Below are 21561 nucleotides of genomic sequence, written 5' to 3'. Positions count from 1 at the left end.
TGACGAGATGCACATGAATATCGTGTTCGATATATCACCCAGCCTTAACCAGGAACATGCAACAAAGGGGGCGAGGCCATGTTGCACTGCTTTAGAGAAGAGGAAGAGTTTTTGCCATGCCGTCAAAACTAGAGGTGCCCAAAAACATCTATTCATGTATGAATCGTGATTCTGTCTTCTAATGATTCTAACGGATTCACATGTTTCAAAATCAGTGTTCTAAAAGCAGCAGTTCTTAATCCTGTCCTTCGCGCCCCCTGCTCTGCATCTCTCTCTCTCTCTCGATCATCATCTCGTCAGCTCCAATAAACTGTTCCAAATTCCAGTTATGCACTTTGTGTATAGACAGATATTTTTCACATAGCTATAAGAAGCGTTAAACATGGACACACATGAAGTTGCCTTGCTGTATTGAAGCTTTAATCAGGATAAAACCGTATATTAGAAGCTAACAGAAGCAGTAGCATTTACAAATAACAGTGTTGCTAAAAGTAGGAGACAACAACAACAAAAAAACACCATACCATTAAGAACCGTGCTTGCACAGGATCTGCGCGATCCTCTTCACTAATATTCTCTGGGTCTCAATTGGGCTCATATTGATAAGCAATTTTGACAACGTCATTGCTTACAATACAACTGGAGAACATGTCGCTGAGCTGAGGGGCGGGACGTTTAGACGTGCACTGGCAGTTTAGCCAATCACAACACACTGGGCCAGCTAACCAATCTGAGCCCAATGCGTATTTCTGGGGGAGTATTTAAATTATTCGTATTTAAACTAAGCATTAACACATGTTAGATTGCACCCCATTAACACAATCAAGCCTAAAAAAAAACCCGGCCAACCACCCCTTTAACCACGGTGTCCTTAAGTAATCTCCTTAAAGTGATCTCTGAATTTCCCTCTAGTACATATGATTTAAGAGGCCGTTTGTGTCCAATTTCTGATAAGGAAACTCATATTTACGATAATCCAGATAGCACCTGAAGGCAGATTTTGAGTCCTCATTTGTTGATTAAGATCGTGTTGATTCTATGCAGTGTAATTTTCTCATGTGCCTGTCAAGGCTTCCTTTTAGAGTAAAACTTTTTCCACACTGTTTGCAGGTGAAAGAGTTCTCCCCAGTGTGAACTCTCATGTGGTAATTAAGGTCTCCTTTTCGGTTGAAACTTTTTCCACACTGATGGCACACGTAAGGCTTCTCTCCAGTGTGAATTCTCATGTGGATTTTAAGGCTTCCATGCTGTCTGAAACTCTTTCCACACTGTTGGCAAGTGTAAGGCTTGTCTCCAGTGTGAATTCTCATGTGTCTTTCAAGGCTTCCTTTTTGAATGAAGCTTATTCCACACTGTTGGCAGGTAAATGGACTCTCTCCAGTGTGAATTCTCATGTGGACTTTAAGGCCTCCATGCTCGCTGAAACTCTTTCCACACTGTTGGCAAGTGTAAGGCTTCTCTCCAGTGTGAATTTTCATGTGTCTTTCAAGGCTTACTTTTTGAGTAAAGCTTATCCCACACTGTTGGCAGGTGAAGGGGTTCTCCCCAGTGTGAACTCTCATGTGCACTTTAAGGTTTCCAAGTTGACTGAAACTCTTTCCACACCCAGGGCAGGTATAAGGCTTCTCTCGAGTGTGAGTCCTCATATGCCTGTTAAGGTTTCCTTTGTGAGTAAAACTTATCCCACACTGTTGGCAGGTGAAAGGGTTCTCCCCAGTGTGAACTCTCATATGCAAATTAAGGTTTTCTTTTCTATTGCAACTTTTTCCACACTGTTGGCAGGTGAAAGGCTTCTCCCCAGTGTGAATCCTCATGTGTCTGCTAAGCATGCCTTTTTGAGTGAAACTGATTCCACACTGTTGGCAGCTGAAAGGCTTCTTTCCAGTGTGAATTTTCATGTGGATTTTAAGGTTTCCATGGTCATCGTAACTCTTTTCATATTGTTCTTTCTCTACCATTTCATTCAGTACTTTGCACTCCTCTTTCAGCAGCATGAGGTCTAAGGTGAAAAAAAGTAAATGAAAGTCACTCCCAGATTAATAGCACAAAAACAGACATCAAAATATCAACCAACCTGTATGCTAGATAGTACATGCATATAATTTTTGAAATTCTTCTCAATATTAACTCATTGATTTTAGAACACATCCCAAATATATTCAAGATAGCAGTTATTCACCCTTTATCAAAAACGAGCACAGTTTGGCCCAAGAAAAATGATTAATTACAATCTGATCTCAAATCTACCATTTGTCTAAAATATCAGGAAAAAAAGGTCTTTTAAACTGTTCAGTTTTGCAGAGAAAGTGTTTGTGAAGAATTTCACATTTAAGCTCCATCATAGTACATAAACTGTGCATATTAAAGTTACAAATATACTTTTGGCATCTGATTGTGGCTACATCTCTATTCTAGTGCTGTTAGATCAGTGGTGTAGTCACGCCCAAATGCAGAGCCTATGTGTATTTTTTCCACAGGACTGTTTGCATATAAAGAGGTCTAAGAATAAATACTTGGTATAACCTTGGAATACCCACTTGTTTCTTGCTTCAGAACCCCATAACCTCTCCTTGTGTTGGCTTCCCCTTTAATTGTATTCTTTGGAATAACTGAAAAAAGTAGGGCTGCCCCCTAATAGTCGATCAGAAGAGGCTTGGTCAACCAAAACACTATTATTCACCAAAAAAAAAAAAAAAAATCCCATTGGGGAAGACACACATGTTAACGGCTGGTCTATGTGGTGGTACATCGGGCAGGACATTCAAACGCTCGCCTATCATTCATCGATCTCAAATATGTCTTATCACCTGAAATATGTTAGTAGCAGCAACTTTACATGGCCACTCAATCTGATGTTAATCTAGAAATATGTGCACTATTGAAGTGTCTGAATCTGAACAGTAGCGCTCACTGCAGGACAGATGGAGGTGCCGGAGCACTCACTTGCTCTTAAAATACTCTGTCATTTTTGCTCATACAGATAATAGTAATGCATCTTTCAAATCTGTAAAGACTTCACATTTATTTGTGTGAACTCACAATAACAACAAACATGGCACTTTGGAAAATAATGAAAGCAAACAGGATGTGCTTTCTGCCGTCTCGGTCTCTGTGAACTTCAGCATGAAACTCTGAAACTCTGTGTATACTTGCAGACACGGAAAATATATATCTATAGAGAGTGAAATGTCTACTTTCAAATAAACCAATTCAAATGGAAAACAGATATTCACTGATCATGTAATCAGTAACATGCATACAGGCGCATCCACTGCTGTGGAGATGACGAGTCAGTGTTGCCGACTTCATCTCTTAAACCGAAAAACAAATAACTACTAGTTTATCAATTAATTATTAATTGAGCTGTAGAATGACACCACTGACTTGTTAGAGCTGCTTTACAGCAGCATTTGAATTTGATACTATTGTTAAGCTGCTATGAAACAGCAACAATCTATATTGTATAAAGTGCTTTAGAAATAAAGTTGACTTTCTGACTTGCTTGTATGCATATTCAGTATTAATAGATAGATGTATACTGAATATACATACAGATGCATATTATGTGTACACACACTCAACTTTACTTATAAAGTGCTTAATACAATATAGATACGATGTAAACAAATGTCTTTCTAAAGAAATGATTTTTTTATTACTAAATGAACAAATGATGTATAAGTGTTTTCACACATGATCACTGTGTGTAGGTCATTAGTAAATGAGTGTGGAATTTAAATGGCAGTGTTTCCCAAATAAAACAAAAGAGCTGTTAGTTTCGAATGGCGTGTGTAATGTAGAGAACTGTGTTTAGAGTTTTGCAAAAAGTTTTTTTTACAATATCAAACTGAGTTTAAAGCATGTAATGTACTTATAGTTTTGCAGAATTGGTCAGAAGATTAGGTATATGAGTGAATGGTTTCATGGGTCTCACGTACCATGGTTAAGGCCCCGATATACTTCAAACGAAATTGAAGAACGAACTGATATGACACAATCGGTGGGAGTGTTCTGGAGCTCCACCGTCTTTGACGCACTATTTTTTTTCCCCGGTTCGTATTTCATTCTACAAAGGTCAGGCAGGGGAACAACATCTCCAAGTCACTAGCAACATAAATACACAGTGTCGAATAGCTGAGCTGCCACAAATATATCCGCACCTGTACAATCGCTCGCATGGAGACTTTAAAGATTCAGAGAAAGCATTTCATTCCTAGGAAGAAATTGCAATGAAGCTTGGTGTCGACGACCCGATGTTATGCAAAAAGTGACTTAGAGAAACATCAGATGCAAGTTTTCCACAGCCATGAAAAGAATGAAAGGAAAGAGTAAAGATATAAGGTAACAAGTACCAAATACATGTTTCAAATAAATGTTACACCATTCTGCTACTGCTGCTGTTCTTTCAATAAGCAAATTTAAAAAGTAAACAATAAATGAAAAAGATCATCATTTATTATTGCCAAAAGATCATACAATAATAAACCTTTGTTTTTATCAAATCATGACACCACATAAAATATAAAAACATGTAATTTATCCAGTTTAATAAAAGACCTAGATACAGCATCGTTGTTGTGTTTAGGGCAGACGGATGAGCGTCGCAACACGTTTACCGCCTCCAGCAGCGCGGGGGTGTTGGAATGTTCGAAAACAGTATACCGTTGCTCAGCCTTTTCAAACTTATTTTTGTACCCAAACGAAGAACAAAAACGAACTCATATCGGCAGCCTTTAGTGTCTGAGCTATTTTTAAAAAAAAAAAGTAAATATTTTTTATTTTGCCTTTTACACACTCACCATTTGCCCTCTCTTTCCCACCTCTATCATGTGTTTCCAATACATTCCAGGTGTCTTTCAGCAATGCTATGACAATTAATGAGATTAATACAACACTTCTACTTGAATGTCACTATCAGTCACTATTGAGTGTTTGTAATAACTTCTGACTGCGATCCAATGTGGATTTTGGTCAAATGATGAGGCAGAAATATGTTGTTAGTAACATTCAGAGACAACATTCATGACAAAAATTGTAGTCAGTAACGTAATCATTACACATTTTAAGTAATATAATCAGATTACTTTGATTACTTTTGATTTAACTCATTTATCACATTGATTTAAATAGCATTATCTTGTACCATAATGATGTAAAAAATGCAAAGAGTAAGAAAACTTTTTCCATTCATATCCCAAACTAGGGTCCGTAAAGGAACTGCAGAGGGGTTGTGAGTTTAATGAAAAGCTGACAATTAATTAAATCATAACATTTAAATGAAAATAAATCATTTTAAAACAAACTCCCTTTCTTTTTTATTTAGTTTTCTTTTTCTTTTTTTTATTTGAACTCCCTTTCGAGGAAAGTCTCTTCACTTGGCGGCCATATTTAATTTGCAATGCCTCCGGGCAGCTCGTACAAGACCTATCTTAATGAATGGAGGAATCCTGAAATCTCAAAAACTGCTCGCTGAACTCACAATTAAATTACATGTGTCAAATCAGCAACAAAAATCTTAAATTAATTGCCTCATGAATGTTGTTTCTTATGCTCAAATAGCATTTAAAAAGCTTATTTTTTCAGGCTAGACCAGCCAATGCACATGCGGAGTCATAACGTGCTTTTGGCTGCACATATGCATTGGCTGGTCTAGTCAGGTTTCTATGGGAAATTTGGCTCTTTCATTTAGAAGGTGGGACTATTCCTCCATATTGAGTGTTGCAGTTTCTCCCATTCATAAGTATAGAGAGAACCGTCTTTGCATTTCTATATTCTTTGTTATAAATTAAACAGCTACTAAAAAAAGATGAAATATTATTTACCTGCATGCAATGTGATCATTAATCAACAGCAAAGAAACCGTGAGCATGCAAATGTGTTACTTAATTACTGAAATATTTATTTTAAAATCTAAGGGGTACTTAAAGCAAATATATTTGGTCAAAAAGGTTTAGATGACAAAAAGTTTTGGAATGCCTGCATTACATGCAACTAAGAAATAACGTGAATATGTGCATTTTAATTAGTTATAATTAATAATACATGGTTAAAAAACTTACAGAGTAATAATTCAAATAAAATGAATGTGTTCATCAGTAGTTGATGCAATCTTGAAACCCTTCTTAAACCTGAAATGATTTTTGTAAGTCCAGTTATCAAATGCAGTCGCCACCTGACTTCTGTGGGGCGTGAAGTAAAAGTAATGTAACTAGTAGTGTAACTAATTACTGTTGCCAGAAAGCAAAGTAACAATATTACTTTTGAAAGGAGTAATTATTAATGAGTAATACATTACATTCTTTGAGTAACTAGCCCAACACTGTTCATTGACAGCCCTAATTATAACTCAATATGTCACTGTAGTACAAGTTATCCACTCCCTGGTAAGAACATCACTAAACAAGATTTACAATCAAGTTAATATACAGTGTTCATTTAAACAATTTTTGAAGAATCGTTACATTTAATTTGAAAAAGAAAAAAAGCATTGCTATCAAAATATGAATTGTGTATCACTTTTTTGTGCACTCAATCTTTTGCATTTAGCCATTATACTACATACACGGCTAATGGTTATATCAAAACGTTCAAAAGTAATGAATAAGCTTTTTTTGGAATAAGCAACTTTGCTACTTCAATATGCTTCCTCAGATTCGTGAACACAAACCTCATTGGTTCTCACAGGCATCACCACACATCACCATAGTCCTGTTTACCATATTTAACTTCTCAAGTTGAAATGAAATTGTAAGGTAAGGCTGCACGTGAATGTCATGCGCATCTCGTCAGTAAAGCCGGTTCCGTGATTAGCGTTAAATCTCCATCACCTGCTTTCAAATGGAGCGGCATTAACTACACAGAGCCGTAGTTCACTGACAAGCTACACAATATCGTGTTCATTATCAAAGGCGATTCATCTGCGATAATGAACGCGATATCGCGTAGCTTGTCAGTGATCTATGGCTCTGTGTATTAAATGCCGCTCCTTCTGAAAGCAGGTAATGGAGATTTACTACTAATCACGGAACCGGCTTTACTGACGAGATGCACATGATCATCGCGTTCGATATATCGCCCAGCCCTATTAAGGTATAAATAATACCAGTATTTCTTCAGAAATGTAATCAAGTAAAAGAAGTTTAAATTTACACTGTACTTGAGTAAAATTGCCCAAAGTAATGAATACAGTAATAAAGTAAAATTTCTCAAGTTCCTATTTTACACCCCTGGACATGCATCAAAAATATCAAACACTCCTGTAGTGATTAACATTTTAATAAGGATCAAATGAGAATGGAAACTAACCAGTTTGTTCCTCATTCTCTTCATGCTTGACTTTGAATGTTTCTTCAATCTCCACATCTTCACTCTCCTCTTTAATAAACGCCATCTTTATAATAGTGTGTGGATCTCAGCAGGAGTTTCTCTGTGTGTTTGGACACATGGTTAAGATGAGAATAAACATAAATCCACACTAAACCTCTGGGGGCGTCTCAATCAGCTCTAGTTCAGTCGTCAGCTCACTGGTAAGGGAGCGGTCAGAGTGAGAGTTAATGGCCTTAGATGACAAACCACCAGATTCACAGGCAAGGCTTAAGTCTAGACCCAGACTAAAGTTAATGCCTGAGCTGTTTCTACTGAAAGAATCTTGCACTGACTGATCTTAAAATATGTCCGTTCCTTTTTGTTTGGTCAGATGCTCACCACCAGTATTTTTTTTAAGACATGTTTATAAAAACAACTTAAATAACTGAACTATGCCCAAATTCTGGTTTAACCGAAGCCCTGTCTGTGAAACCAAGCCCTGATTAGACAAAAACACTAAAAACTGGCACGACAAATGAATACAGGAACATAAATTATACATGCATTTCATAGACATTGTATGGTCTACATTTGTATTGCAATTGTTTGTAGATTACATTTAATAGATTGCACTTTCATCAAAACAGTTGCTATTGATGTGTAAAGTTGTCATTATCACAGGTGTTTGTTGATCTCGCTGTATTTACACTGTTTTGTCCAGTATGTGTCGTCAGTGTGCGGTAAATCGAGCGATTCGAATCATTTTGGGAAGCAATTGATTCAATTGACTCGGAGTATCTGTTGCTTCATCACTATCTGAATTCGTGTTTATGATAAACTGATTCACGATTCTGTTACTCATGTGTGGATGCGCTTTACTCGCACAAAATAAAGCACATTAAAGCATTACAATGTTACAATCAATATTAATTAATTAAATTTACATCGCTTGTAAAACTATAAAACAGACTGAACGGTTTTCATTGATTTAAACACTGTAAATGTAAACAAACCTTTCTTCGGCAGAATCAACAGAAGCAGGAGCGCGGCGCAGACATGTGACGTCACAACATCATACCAAAATAAAAGTCCTGGGGTATTCTAGAAAGCAGGTACAGCCGGGGCCACGTGACATACAGCCGGGGCCACGTTAAAAGGGCTCGTTCCAGGGGGAAATCCTAAGAAAAAAATAAATAATAATAATAATATATATATATATATAGAGAGAGAGAGAGAGAGAGAGTTCATGTTGGAACTGCATAAACGACCCTATTAAAGACTGTCATCCTCAAAGATCCTTAAGAGGTACTTATGGAGAATTTAATAATCTCTGTTTGCACTTAAATTGTTGATGAAAAAATCACATCAAATCCAGTTCACTAAGAGTAACAAAGATTTATCTAAGATATCCAGGACTGACTTTTGGCTTATTTCAAATGATTTATTAGATAGTGTGGAAGAAACAAAAATAGACCCTTCAGTTTTTTCAGATCATATGATCACTTTAGTAGTATGCAAGGAATCAGTCGATTAAATTTAAACCAAATTATTGGAAATTAAACAAAACAATTTTAATAAATTATTCTAATTATTCTAATAAAATTTGACAAAAGCCAAAAAAGACAAACATTGGGACTATACAAAAGTTCAGATCCGAAATATGGCAATCAAAAGGGGAAAAGAATTACCTAAAGAAAAAATAAGACAGAATACTTAAGGGAATAATTTAAATTCATGAAAAGGATGCGCAAATGCAAGCTGATATCAATATTGAATTACAATGTGAATTGGATAATATCTATCAGAATTTAGCGCGGGCAGCATTCATTCATTCTAGATGGAAATGGATAGAACATGGTGAAAGGAATACCAAGTACTTTCATAATTTAGAAGAAATGTTACTGTTAACAGTATATATAAACTTAAAATTAATGAGCAGATATCTGAAGACACTAAAACAATTTCTGATTTTATGGAAGAATTCTATAAAAAAATAAATAAATACTATACACTAAACACAATAGTAGCCAAAGTTCAAATTTTCTTTCTTGCATAAAAAAATGTTGCACAACTATTGACGAAACACAGAAAGAAGTTTGTAATCAAGATGTTGTTGTACTGTAACTTACTTTTACAAAACAATAAAAGATATGACAACACACAGATTCCTTGGATTAACAACACTTTAATCCAGACCGAATTCACTTCCATGTGTACACTTCTCTCTTTAGCCCTAAACACACTGCACGATTTTCAGCTGTCCCTCGTGGCCAATCAGAAATCACCGCTTCACCATACCAGTCTTTCATCTGGGACAGCCGGAAATCGTGCAGTGTGTTTAGGGCTTTTGGCTCGCTCTCCAATCTAGTGCTATATCTCTCCCTAGTGTTCATTCTTTGTAATAACAACAATGTACGATTTTTATCTCTATCTTAACCTTGCAACTAATTATGAACAAAATGTCCTCCTCTTGCAGACACCAAGGTTGTCAGCGCCTGGTGATCAGTGTGCAATGTAATGTGCTTGTTACTCACATACAGTACAGACAAGTCACAAGCATACGGTGAACAAACACGTGCACAGAAACTTGTCAGTGCTGACTGGCAACTTGATCAGTAAAATAGTTTTGCAACTGAAAAACTACATGACATTTCTCAGTAGCTATTCAGTAACGTAAATGTTTTTGAATAAGTTAAACTTACATATTCTTCACTATTGGTAGAGATCCTGCTACCGAAAAATGTTGAGACGAAGATGCAGTACTCTGGTAATTCACACACGTGCAATCTCTCTCTCTCTCTCTCTCTTAACTGCATTAGCCTGCATATTACAGGCTGAAGCCTCACTAACGTTAAACTGACATTTTTAATCAGGGATTCTGTGAAAAAGAACGAAGTAAGAAATTCCACGGATTCTGATTCATTTTTGTTTGCTGGTTTGGGGTGGTAATATTATAATAGGCAAGAGGGTCAAAACATTTATTTTGCCTATGTCACAATAAGAGGTAAATCTGGCCCTGATGGTTACTGAACACATTGAAATATTCTGACTGAATAGACCGCATATGGCAACTGTTTTATACAGCATTGCAGGCTACACCGGAAACAGTTCCCTTTAACACCCAATGTACTCACTAAACCATAAGAAGAATAGCATCTATGCTACTATTACTTTCTTTCAGTCTTATTCCGAGGTCACCGTAGCCACCCGGATCCGGTCCGTATCCAGATCAGATAATGGATCAGCACCTAGAGACGACTTCTACAGCCCTGAATGTCAGCGGAGACCATGGGTGCTTCTCAAAACGGAAGGCTGCATCCTACTGAGGCTGTGTCCTTCCTAGTTCAATCCTTCAGAGTCTTGTAGGCTAGAGTCCTCCTCGGCATTAAAGGCTAGAATGAGACGGTCTAGTAAGTGCACATAGCTACATCACGTATGTATTTATAATCCTTTGTGTTACAGATCTTTATATTATTTGGCTTTCTATTAATGCGATACAATGAATCACAGCAGTGGTGGCAAACTGCTGTCCCGGAGAGCCGCAGCCCTGCAGAGTTTAGCTCCAACCCTAATAAAAACTCACCTGCCTGTAGTTTCCTAGTAACCCTTCAGACCTTGATTAGCTTATTCAGGTGTGTTTGATTAGGCTTGAAGCAAAACTCTGCAGGGCTGCGGCTCTCAAGGGCCGGTTGCACCAGCTAGACATAAAAAAGCTGGGTGTAAGCCCTACGCTGGGCTTTGCAACGTCCAGCTTTAGGATAAATATTTACACCTGTTGCACCAACTAAAACTACGATCAGGCGCAGCTAAACCCGGCGTAGACGATGCGAGTCCACGCTGACACATTCTCCCAGTTATAGATATAGCTGAGACGATGTTCACGCTGCAATGGCAACAACTACTAAAATAGAACTGAATTGCTCAAGACATCATAACAAGTGAAGCCACCGCGCCATGATTTCATTGAGTAAACATTTTCTAACAAGTCCGCATTTTTATATAGTCTCCCTGCACGTTCCCATGGCAGATTTCTTTAAACAAACATTAAAAATGAAGGCGGCAGGTTAAGTAAAATATAATGAATGCAATACAAGGCGTCTTTCTAGTTATTTTTTTCTAGCTGACAATCGAGGTTATATGTACCTATGTACCAGAGTGTTATAGTCAACACGAGCTCCGCGACTGATATCGCTTATCCTGCCTGAAAAGACCATAAACATTGCAGTTCACGTCTGCAGTAATAATTAACTAACAGACCTGAATCCTAAAAACTAATAATGTCCGAGCAAATCATGAGTTTTCACTTTACAATCTACCTCTGACTAGGCGTAAGATTTAGTGTCAGACGTAGCACTACGCACCCTATGTTGAGAAGCACCCCATGTCAACTAGATGAGCCCCAGAAACAGATCCACTGTGAAGACCACGTCAACTAGACGGCCATCGGGACAAGACCACGGGAACCAGATGAGTCCTCTGCACAATCTGATATTTGCTGCAGCATGGAACTGAACTGCTGGTTTCGTCTGGCCAAAAGAGCCTGGTTTTTTCTCCATTTCTGTCACCGATGGAGTTTTGGTTCCTTACCACTGTTGCCTTTGGCTTGCTTAGTTGGGGATGCTTGACTGATTGCACAGACACTATTGGAAAAGAGCTGAACTGGATGATGGCATCACTTAATAATCAATGAATTGACTTTAACTGAAAAATGACTCTTTGTTATTGTCCTCTTGCATTATTGACAAACTATAAAGCTGCTTTGACACAATCTGTTTTGTATAAAGCGATATATAAATAAACATTATAAATAATGTTGTAAACTCTAGGGGTAAGGCTTCTAAACCAGGGTGTTTTTAGGGGTGTGATACTCACACGATGGTTTTCAGCCACCACATTTATCAATGTACGGTCATTCGTACGATGGAATTGGTGGGATACGAATGTTTCAAGAAGAGAACCCTGTCGTAAGTTGATTTGTGCCCTTGGATCTGTGCTCGTCTCTACATTGAATTGATAAATGAGGCCCACTGCAAGGAATAAGCATACACTACAAATGTAATATGAAAGTTTCTACTGTAACATGATGAATGTCCGAGTCTAAGAATGTTTAGACAAGCGTTTACTGTGAAGTACTGTGTTGAAGAATATCTGCTCTAACTTGTATTTATTAATTTGTTTATTTATTTGTTTGTTTGTATTTTTAAATTGTTCCAACATCAGTAAGTTCATCTACACAGGGTGGATATTCTACATGATCAAGGTGAAATAAGCTTCATTACAGACATCGCAAAAAAGTTAATTACAATACTTAAAACAATATATTGTTTTATATGAATCATTTTGGGGAACGAATATTTCTTTATAGAGCAGGATGATTTTCACCTCATTTTGTAGTAAAAACTCTAGGCAACAGGATTAAGTTCTTTAAAGTCTTGTGAAACTATGTTCAGGATGCATTTACGTCTATTTTCAATGACTTCCAAAATATATTTTTTTCACTAACCACACAACGGTTTTCTCAAAAAAAAAAAAAAAACTTTTACATACATGCTACACACATTATTGTAAAGGAGTTTATACTGAATACAGTGTAAACACCAATCAAAAACTGAAATAAGCACAAATGTCAGGGAAAGTCAAATATCTCCAGGGCCCAAAAACCTCCTCAGACCCCAGAGGGTTAATAATTCCTTTTCAGTTGAAACTGATAGGTCAAGAGACTCTCTTCAGTGTGAATTCTCACGTGGACTTGAAGGTTTCCATGTTGAGCAAAAATCTCTGAACACTTTTGAGAGGTGTATGCCTTTCCTCTGGTGTGAATTCTCGTACCTGTTAACACTTCCTTTTTGGGTAAAACATTTTCCATACTATTGAAAGGCTTCTCTCCGGTGTGAACTCTCATGTGGTCTTTTATGGTTTGACGTTGACAGAAACTCTTTCCACACTGTTGGCGGGTGTAAGGCTATTCTCTGGTGTGAACTCTCTTATGTCTGTTAAAGGTTCCTTTTTGGGTGAAACTCTTTCCACACTGTTGGCAAGTGAAAGGCTTTTCTCCGGTGTGAACCCTCATGTGGTCTTTTAAAGTACGATTTTGATTGAAACTCTCTCCACACATTTGGCAGGTGAAAGGCTTCTCTCCAGTGTGAATTCTTATGTGGGCTTCAAAGCACACTTTTTGAGTGAAACACTTTCCACACTGAGGGCATGTGTAAGGCTTTTCTCCAGTATGAATTCTCATGTGGACATTAAGGTTTCCTCTTCTGTTGAAACTTCTTCCACACTGTTGGCAGGTGAAAGTCTTCTCTGCAGTGTGAATTCTCATGTGTTTTTTTAAGTTTTGACGTTGATCGAAACTCTTTCCACACTGTTGGTAGGTTAAAGGACTCTCTCCAGTATGAACTTTCATGTGGTTTTTTAAGGTTCGTTGTTGATAGAAACTCTTTCCACACTGTTGGCAAGAGAAAGGCCTTTCTCCAGTGTGTACTCTTATGTGTTCTTTTAAGTAACGATGTTGAAAGAAATTTTTTCCACACTGTTGGCAGGTGAAAGGCTTTTCTCCGGTGTGAACTCTCATGTGGTGTTTTATAGTTCGAAGTTGACAGAAACTCTTTCCACACTGTTGGCAGGTGTAAGGCTTTTCTCCGGTATGAACTCTCATGTGGTTTTCTAAGGTTCGACGCTGACAGAAACTCTTTCCACACTGTTGGCAGGTGAAAGGCTTCTCTCCGGTGTGAATTCTCATGTGGTTTTCTAAGGTTCGACGCTGACAGAAACTCTTTCCACACTGTTGGCAGGTGTAAGGCTTTTCTCCGGTGTGAACTCTCATGTGGTTTTCTAAGGTTCGACGCTGACAGAAACTCTTTCCACACTGTTGGCAGGTGTAAGGCTTCTCTCCGGTGTGAACTTTCATGTGGTTTTCTAAGGTTTGAAGTTGACAGAAACTCTTTCCACACTGTTGGCAGGTGTAAGGCTTTACTCCAGTGTGAACTCTCATGTGGTTTTCTAAGGTTCGAAGTTGACAGAAACTCATTCCACACTGTTGGCAGGTGAAAGGCTTCTCTCCAGTGTGAATTCTCATGTGGTTTTTTATGGTTCGACGTTGACAGAAACTCTTTCCACACTGTTGGCAGGTGTAAGGCTTTTCTCCGGTGTGAACTCTCCTATGCCTGTTAAAGGTTCCTTTTTGAGTGAAACTTCTTCCACACTGTTGGCAGGTGAAAGGCTTCTCTCCAGTGTGAATTCTCATGTGGTCTTTCAAGGTTCGATGTTGATTGAAACTCTTTCCACACTGCTGGCAGGTGAAAGGCTTCTCTCCAGTGTGAATTCTAATGTGGGCTTCAAAGCGTACTTTTTGAGTGAAACTCTTTCCACACTGAGGGCATGTGTAAGGCTTTTCACCAGTATGAATTCTCATGTGGACTTTAAGGTTTCCTTGATTACTGAAACTCTTTCCACACTGAAGACAGGAGTAAGGCTTCTCTCCGGTGTGAACTCTCGTGTGGATTTCAAGGCTTCCATGAGTACTGAAACTCTTTCCACACTGAAGGCATGAATAAGGCTTCTCTCCAGTGTGAATTCTCATGTGAACTTTAAGGTTTTCATTCTTATCGAAACTCTTTCCACACCGAGGACATGTGTAAGGGTTCTCTCCAGTGTGAATTCTTGCGTGGACTTTAAGGTTTACAAGTTGAGCAAAACTCTCTCCACATCGTTGGCAGGTGTAAGGCTTTTCTCCCGTGTGAATTCTCAAGTGCCTGTTAATGCTTCCTTTTTGAGTGAAACTTATTCCACACTGTTGGCAGGTGTAAGGGCTCCCTCCGGTGTGAATTCTCATGTGGACTTTAAGGTTTCTATGTAGAGCAAAACTCTCTCCACATCGTTGGCAGGTGTAAGGCTTTTCTCCCGTGTGAATTCTCATGTGCCTGTTCCAACTTCCTTTTAGAGTGAATCTTAATCCACATTGTTGGCAAGTGAAATGCCTCTTTCCAGTTCTCAAATGGACTTGAGGTTTTGCTTTTTGATTGAAACTCTGCCCAAACTTAAAACAAGTAAAATAACTTTTTTTCTCTCTCTTTTGAGCTGTTTTTCGTGTGGAGGACTTTTCAGTCTGTGAACAACAAAAAGATTTCTCCCCAGTTGTGAACTCAAGAAGATCCTCATATTGATTTTTCACGTCAATTTCTGTGAGTACTTCCCTCTCCTCTTTCAGTGCCATTAGGTCTAAGGAGAAAAAACAAACAAACAAATTAAATTTAACCTCAGTTTAATTGCATTCATTGGAGGGCCGGTGTCTTAATGAGTTTAGCTCCAACTTGGCTCGATACACCTGCCTGGAAGTTTCCTAAGTTACCAGAAGACATTGATTCAGTGGTGCAGTTGTGTTTAACTGGGGTTATAGATAGGCCTGTCACGATAATTAAATAACCGTCTAATCGTGATTATTTGATCTAACCGCGGTTGTTTCAGACAAACAAGATTATTGTGCTTTTTATACGGCACAAGGGGGAGTCATACACCCAAACAAACAGAAGAGCACCAGTTTGGTTTTCATGCACTGTATAGCCTATATCATCTGAAGCCATTCCATATCTTAATGTGAGGGACAGAATTATATTTACATTTTACAGAAGTGTACAGAAGCTCATTCTGCTGCAGCTGTCAGTCATTCTCCGCTCAGCATTCAAACAGCACGTCACGTTCAGTTAGCACGGTAAAACTCTCTCTCCAAGATGATATATTCCCATTATAATACTTGATGTGTAGATAAAGGTCTGGGGATTCGCATAAAATTACTATATCTTGCTGGAGTTCATTGCTCTCTTATTTCTCTTCTCTTTGTTTGTACCATGTGCAACGCGCTGTGACTTATGACGCTTCAAGCACCCTAGATGTGCATAAGAGATTTCCCGTCAGAATATGACAAACACTTATCAACCAGATGAACATTTCAGAAATCTGAGGTACAATATTCAAAACATTTTAATGCTAAAATATTCTAAATCAACATATGCATGAATAAAGTTAACAATTTTTTTTTTTAGGATTTTTTCCCTTAAAATATCTTAATAGAGATATTAATTTCTTAGTTCCTGCATGTTCTAACAAGTGATATAGGTTTAAATCATGAAACAGGTTTGTGCTTCCTAAGTTGGATGGCATAATGCAGATGCAAATTGATGTTTATTAACAAAAACAGTTATCTGACATCTGTTAAAACTGTAAAAACCTCACTTATAAGGCAACACTGAAATATTCTGACTGTTTGAGAGTACCATACATTTAGATCATGATACTGATAGGTAAAACCATGCATATGTAACTATATGGTTTCTATAGTATGTATATGAAAAAAGTAGCCTAAATACATTTTGTATAAATATAAATGCTATAGCTTAACAACAACAGTTACTGTAATATTTCGTTACTCCTCTAATACATTTACAGTTTTCATGGTCTATCACAGTAGCTACAATTTCATCTGATATGACTGTTCTTGGTCTTGCTCTTCCTCCTCCTCATATATGCACTCTTACTCTACCTCTCAGATTGAGGGATGCACCCGTGCCCATCTGTGCAATTTGAACTGGCTTATATTTTGTATATTTAAATGGTTAAAAACAAGTTTAAACAATTTTGAATTATTGTGTGTAAATGATGACAGCTGTGTTGCAGTTGTGCTTAACTTTTGCTTTCTTTGTGTTTAGGCTTTTGCATCACATGTTCATCACAGTGCAAACTGTGTCTAAGGGAGTGAGAATGTGTTTATAGTTTTGAAAAAGAGTGCATGAGATCTGCAAACAGTGTCTAAACGGCCTGAACAAGGTTTTGCAGAAAGAGTGATTTATTTGACAAATTGGTTTTGGCTATTGAGAATTTTGCTCAGAGAATGGGGTGTAGTTTTCAGCAAGTGAAAAACTGTAATACATATCTACATTAATAATAGAATAAAGAGTCCAATGCATATCCCACATTTCTGACACAATATCATAGTGCAGTTACTACAGTAAATCACGGAAAAGCCTTATAACTGGATTTATTTTGTTTTTTAGGAAAATCATAATTTTGCTTGATCACCTATTAACAAATGTGCGTGTTTATTTTAGCACTTCCATCAGTGAACACGCAGCCTGCAAAACACTAAAATACACATCAAAGAAATAATATAGTGTGACACGTGTCCCGAGCCTTCATCAGCGTCGCCCTGGCAACAAAGGGAGCACACCTGCACCCCCCGCATTACCGGCAGACCGGTCACACCTGGAGCTCATCAGGCACCGCCCTTTAAAGCCGCCTTTCACACACACTCCGGTGAGTTCTGAGGAAGTCTCCGTCACTAATGTTGTTCTATCTCCTTTCTGCCAGAAGACTGTGTGTGACCGGTCCTGCCGAACCACAGAAGCACGACACCGACCCACCACTTCGAAGACACGAGAGGATTGAGCTGGAGCACTGCACGGAGCACCGCACCACGAACTCACGTTATTGCACAAATAAATCCACCCTCCGGGGTTTTTCTTGACTCTTTAAAGTCTCGTTGTCGTGTGTGATTCCTCACCCCCCGCCACAATAGTTAAATATTATCTATTAAACCTAAATAAGAAAGTTAAATGCACCCTGTCTACCGGACGCAAGTGGTGCGCCAAAATACTATAGAGCCCATTATAATCAGTGATGCTGTCTACAGAAAATTCATTTATTGCTATTTTGATCTTATTAGAACACAAATAATACAAATTCGTGATTTTAATTTAATTTATTTATTTTAAAAAATAGCATAACTTTTGTTTTTGATTTTATTTTAATGTTTGTATCCCACGTTGCCCCTTTGCGCGTATAAACTGATTCAAAACACAAAGCCTGTTTGTTACAACATTTTAGCAACGCAGCGCGACACGACATGACGAATCTCGACAGTAAACTGCCTCTCGTCCTATTTATGAGGTACTGGCACAAAGTTCCTGCGTAGACGGACTCAACCTGTTGCGAGGCGGCAGTGTCCACCAAGCAAGCGGCTGCATTAACTCCTCGTCTGCATACACTCTCTTTGAAATAGGAATCGTTGCCACATTTCTTGTTAACATCTTCCATTTATCGCCGTCTCGTTTGTATTTGGCCAGTTTGGAGAAGCAGTTCAATCTTCTGTTTATTCAGCTACAACAAGCAGGCCTGTCATGATAACAACTTTTTGTTGTGCCATATATTGCCCCAGAAATAATTGCGATAAGCATTTTTATGCCACTTAATATGTAATCATAATATAACAGCATAATAATGCAAGAAGGCCTACACACTTTCAAATGACAACAAACTTTTAATTCTTAAGAATATTTAGAGCATGAAAATTAAGTATCAAAATATTAGACACCTTAGAAAATATTTATAATATTTACTATTTATTCAAGTTTTTATTAACAAAACGTGCAAAGTAACAAGTGGAAAAAAGCACAAATAACTTGTATGGAGATTATTCCATCAACATATTTTTCCCTGACCAAAAAAACATGGTGACATTCATGTTTTGTAAATATAATGGGCAATATATTGCGTCACCAAAAATGATTAAGGTCATGTACATCTATTGTGCGTTAAATTGATATATTGATTATTGCGACTACAAGGTTAGGCAAGTTCGGTCCTAGAGAGAGTCTAGCTCAAAGCCTAATCAAACACAGCTGGAACAAGCTAATAAATCACGTAATCTCAACATATCTGTCTACACGTCATACAAATCCACTCAGAAAATACTGTTCATGTCTGAAAAGGTCAACATTTCAATCAGGACTGAGCTCTGATGAGAATGAAACTGACCTGTGTGTTCCTCGGACGCTTCATGTTTCACTCGAACTGCTTCTTCAATCTTTATCTCTTCGCTCTCCTCTTTAATAAACATCATCTTTATAATATCGCAGATGTCAGTCACTTCACCTGGAGATTTCTGCCTGTTGGGACACTCTGTCAGAGGAGTAAGATGACAATTATTAACACACAGAACTAAATCAATGAACCATGAGTCAGTCAGAACAATAATGGCCTGATTTAAAAACAAAACAAATCTCAAATATGTGTTTGTCATATTTATTTACACTGAAAGCTAATTGTGAGATATTATGTGGCACTTAATGATTAGTAGATGACATTTAATCGACTCCCGACAGCGTGTGTGGTTTGTTTGTAAAAGCTGCCAGTCATTACACGTTAATGTTTGTGTTCTCGCGGTGTTTTCCACTTTGGTTCAGCTTCGTTTCTCCATCATCTCTACTTCACAGTGATCGAGCTCTTCTTCGTGATTATCGTGAATATAACGTTATATCGGATATATGGAGAGAAATGAGACGCGATTCATCCGTTCAACATGTGCTTTACTCACAAAATAAAATAGGAATAGGTGCATTAGCGTTAGATAAAGCCCTGCAGTGTGACATTCAGTAATACTTTAACACTGTAAACGCTTAAAAACACTAACCTTTCTTCACACTCTGAAGCAGGCGCAGCCTTGTGACGCAACAGCACCACAACAAATTAAAAGTCTCCTAAAGGTGCTGCTGTAATGTCGGAAACAAGCATTTGGATTGATTTGGCAGATTTTATATTTAATTTAATGAATATTAATTATTGCTTTACTTTAAAGGATGTTATCTTGCATTATGAAAATAAAAGCAATAAGGATCTAGAATTTATTGTTAACCTTTTTATTTTATTAGCAAAAATTCACATGCATAAACAAAAATGTCTTAATTCATCTCCTATGTTAAATTTGTTTTGTTCTGACTTTGACTTTTATATTTCTTCAATAAGAAATAAGAAAAAGTCTGTGAAATGTTTAAAATACTATGATACACTCTTCAATCCCATGTGAGCTATGCTTTTTATTTATTTATTTTTTATTTTGTCTTATTTGTTTATATTTTGTATTGTTATTATTTGAATGTTACCCTTTTCTGCAACAATAAATAATAATAATAAATCTTCTAAAGGTGCATTCAGATTGACAGACTGGTCCCTAGGCCGTGTTCACTGCTCCCTTTGCTGACATTAGGCTCGTCTGAGATGCACCTCACCTGAAATGCAGGAGAGTAGACAGCTGCAGAGAGGCTTTTGTCGCTAAATTTAGCAACTTTTCAGACTACCCTAGCAACTTTTTCTTCCAAAAGCTCCTAGCAACAAATTTAGCTATTTTTAAAATTCACTTGGCAACTTTTAGCAGCATTTGATGAGTGACTCAAATGATAAAAGGAACATTTACCATTTAAATTACGCAAAAAGATAAAAACAAAGATGCCTAGTAGTGCGCACATCACGTGAATTAAGTTACTTGCTATTCGCAATTGTTTAACTTAATAATAATAGTAAAAAATGATTTCGTAATTTAATAATTGTTCATTTATGATACACTTTGTTAGTAGCTTGTACTTGCGATTGTTGACCAGTTGGTACACTGTAAGAAAAATATCTAGAAAAATGGAAAAGGTACTAGTGAGTTTACTTATAAAAAAACTTAAATTGTAATCATTCAAAAATTTGTTGTACTTTAATTTAAGTTAATGAGAGAATTAAGTGATTATTAAATGATGATTGAGCATTAGTAATGAACACCTGCTGTTAACAATCAACATCAATCACTGAAGAAAAGAGAAACACAAGAACTACATCCGACTTCAGCCACAGCCTGGGAAGATATCAACTGAAATAAAAGACATTACAACATTAAATCTCTCAAGATCTGATTAAACAACTCCACAAACAGCATCACTCATAATATATATAACAGTTTCATTATTATTATTATATAATTGTGCGTCCTGCTAAAAAAAAACAAAAACAACAGAAGCCAATAGAAACTATCACAGAAATTCCAATGGTTTCCATTAAAACACCATTATAAACCATTAGCTTTTTCCAGTAAAACCATTACCAAATTCATTTTTGTAGTGTGTTTTGGGCATTTTTCCAATAGGATTTAACATCCCACCAATAGCATCCATCACATACCAGTAGACACCATTATAGTTTCCTTTAAAACCAATACAATTCCCATCATAACCATTAAAACCATTACAGTTTCTATTGTGTTTTGGGCAGTTTTTTCAGCAGGGCGTATAAACCTTGTGGACTAGGGTGTACATTTTCGGTCTATTTTATCAGTCAGAAAAATGTCAGGTGATATCAAAATATCTGCTAAGGATTTTTTTTTTTTTTTCCAGCTCTCACAATATGAAAATGACGTCAGACTTTGTCTGATCAAGCTCTCTCTGGTAA

At 37.3% G+C, this 21561-nt stretch overlaps 1 pseudogene; it reads right to left on the bottom strand.

Annotated features, from left to right (window-relative positions):
- Positions 1 to 19485, bottom strand: LOC131531068 (zinc finger protein 585A-like; annotated as a pseudogene).
- Positions 19486 to 21561: the final 2076 nt, after the last annotated feature.

Source organism: Onychostoma macrolepis, chromosome 22 (genome assembly GCF_012432095.1).
Source record: "Onychostoma macrolepis isolate SWU-2019 chromosome 22, ASM1243209v1, whole genome shotgun sequence".
Classification (NCBI taxonomy): Eukaryota; Metazoa; Chordata; class Actinopteri; order Cypriniformes; family Cyprinidae; genus Onychostoma; species Onychostoma macrolepis.
Note: the sequence above shows the minus strand (reverse complement) of the source record. Positions and strands in the feature narration are given on the sequence as shown.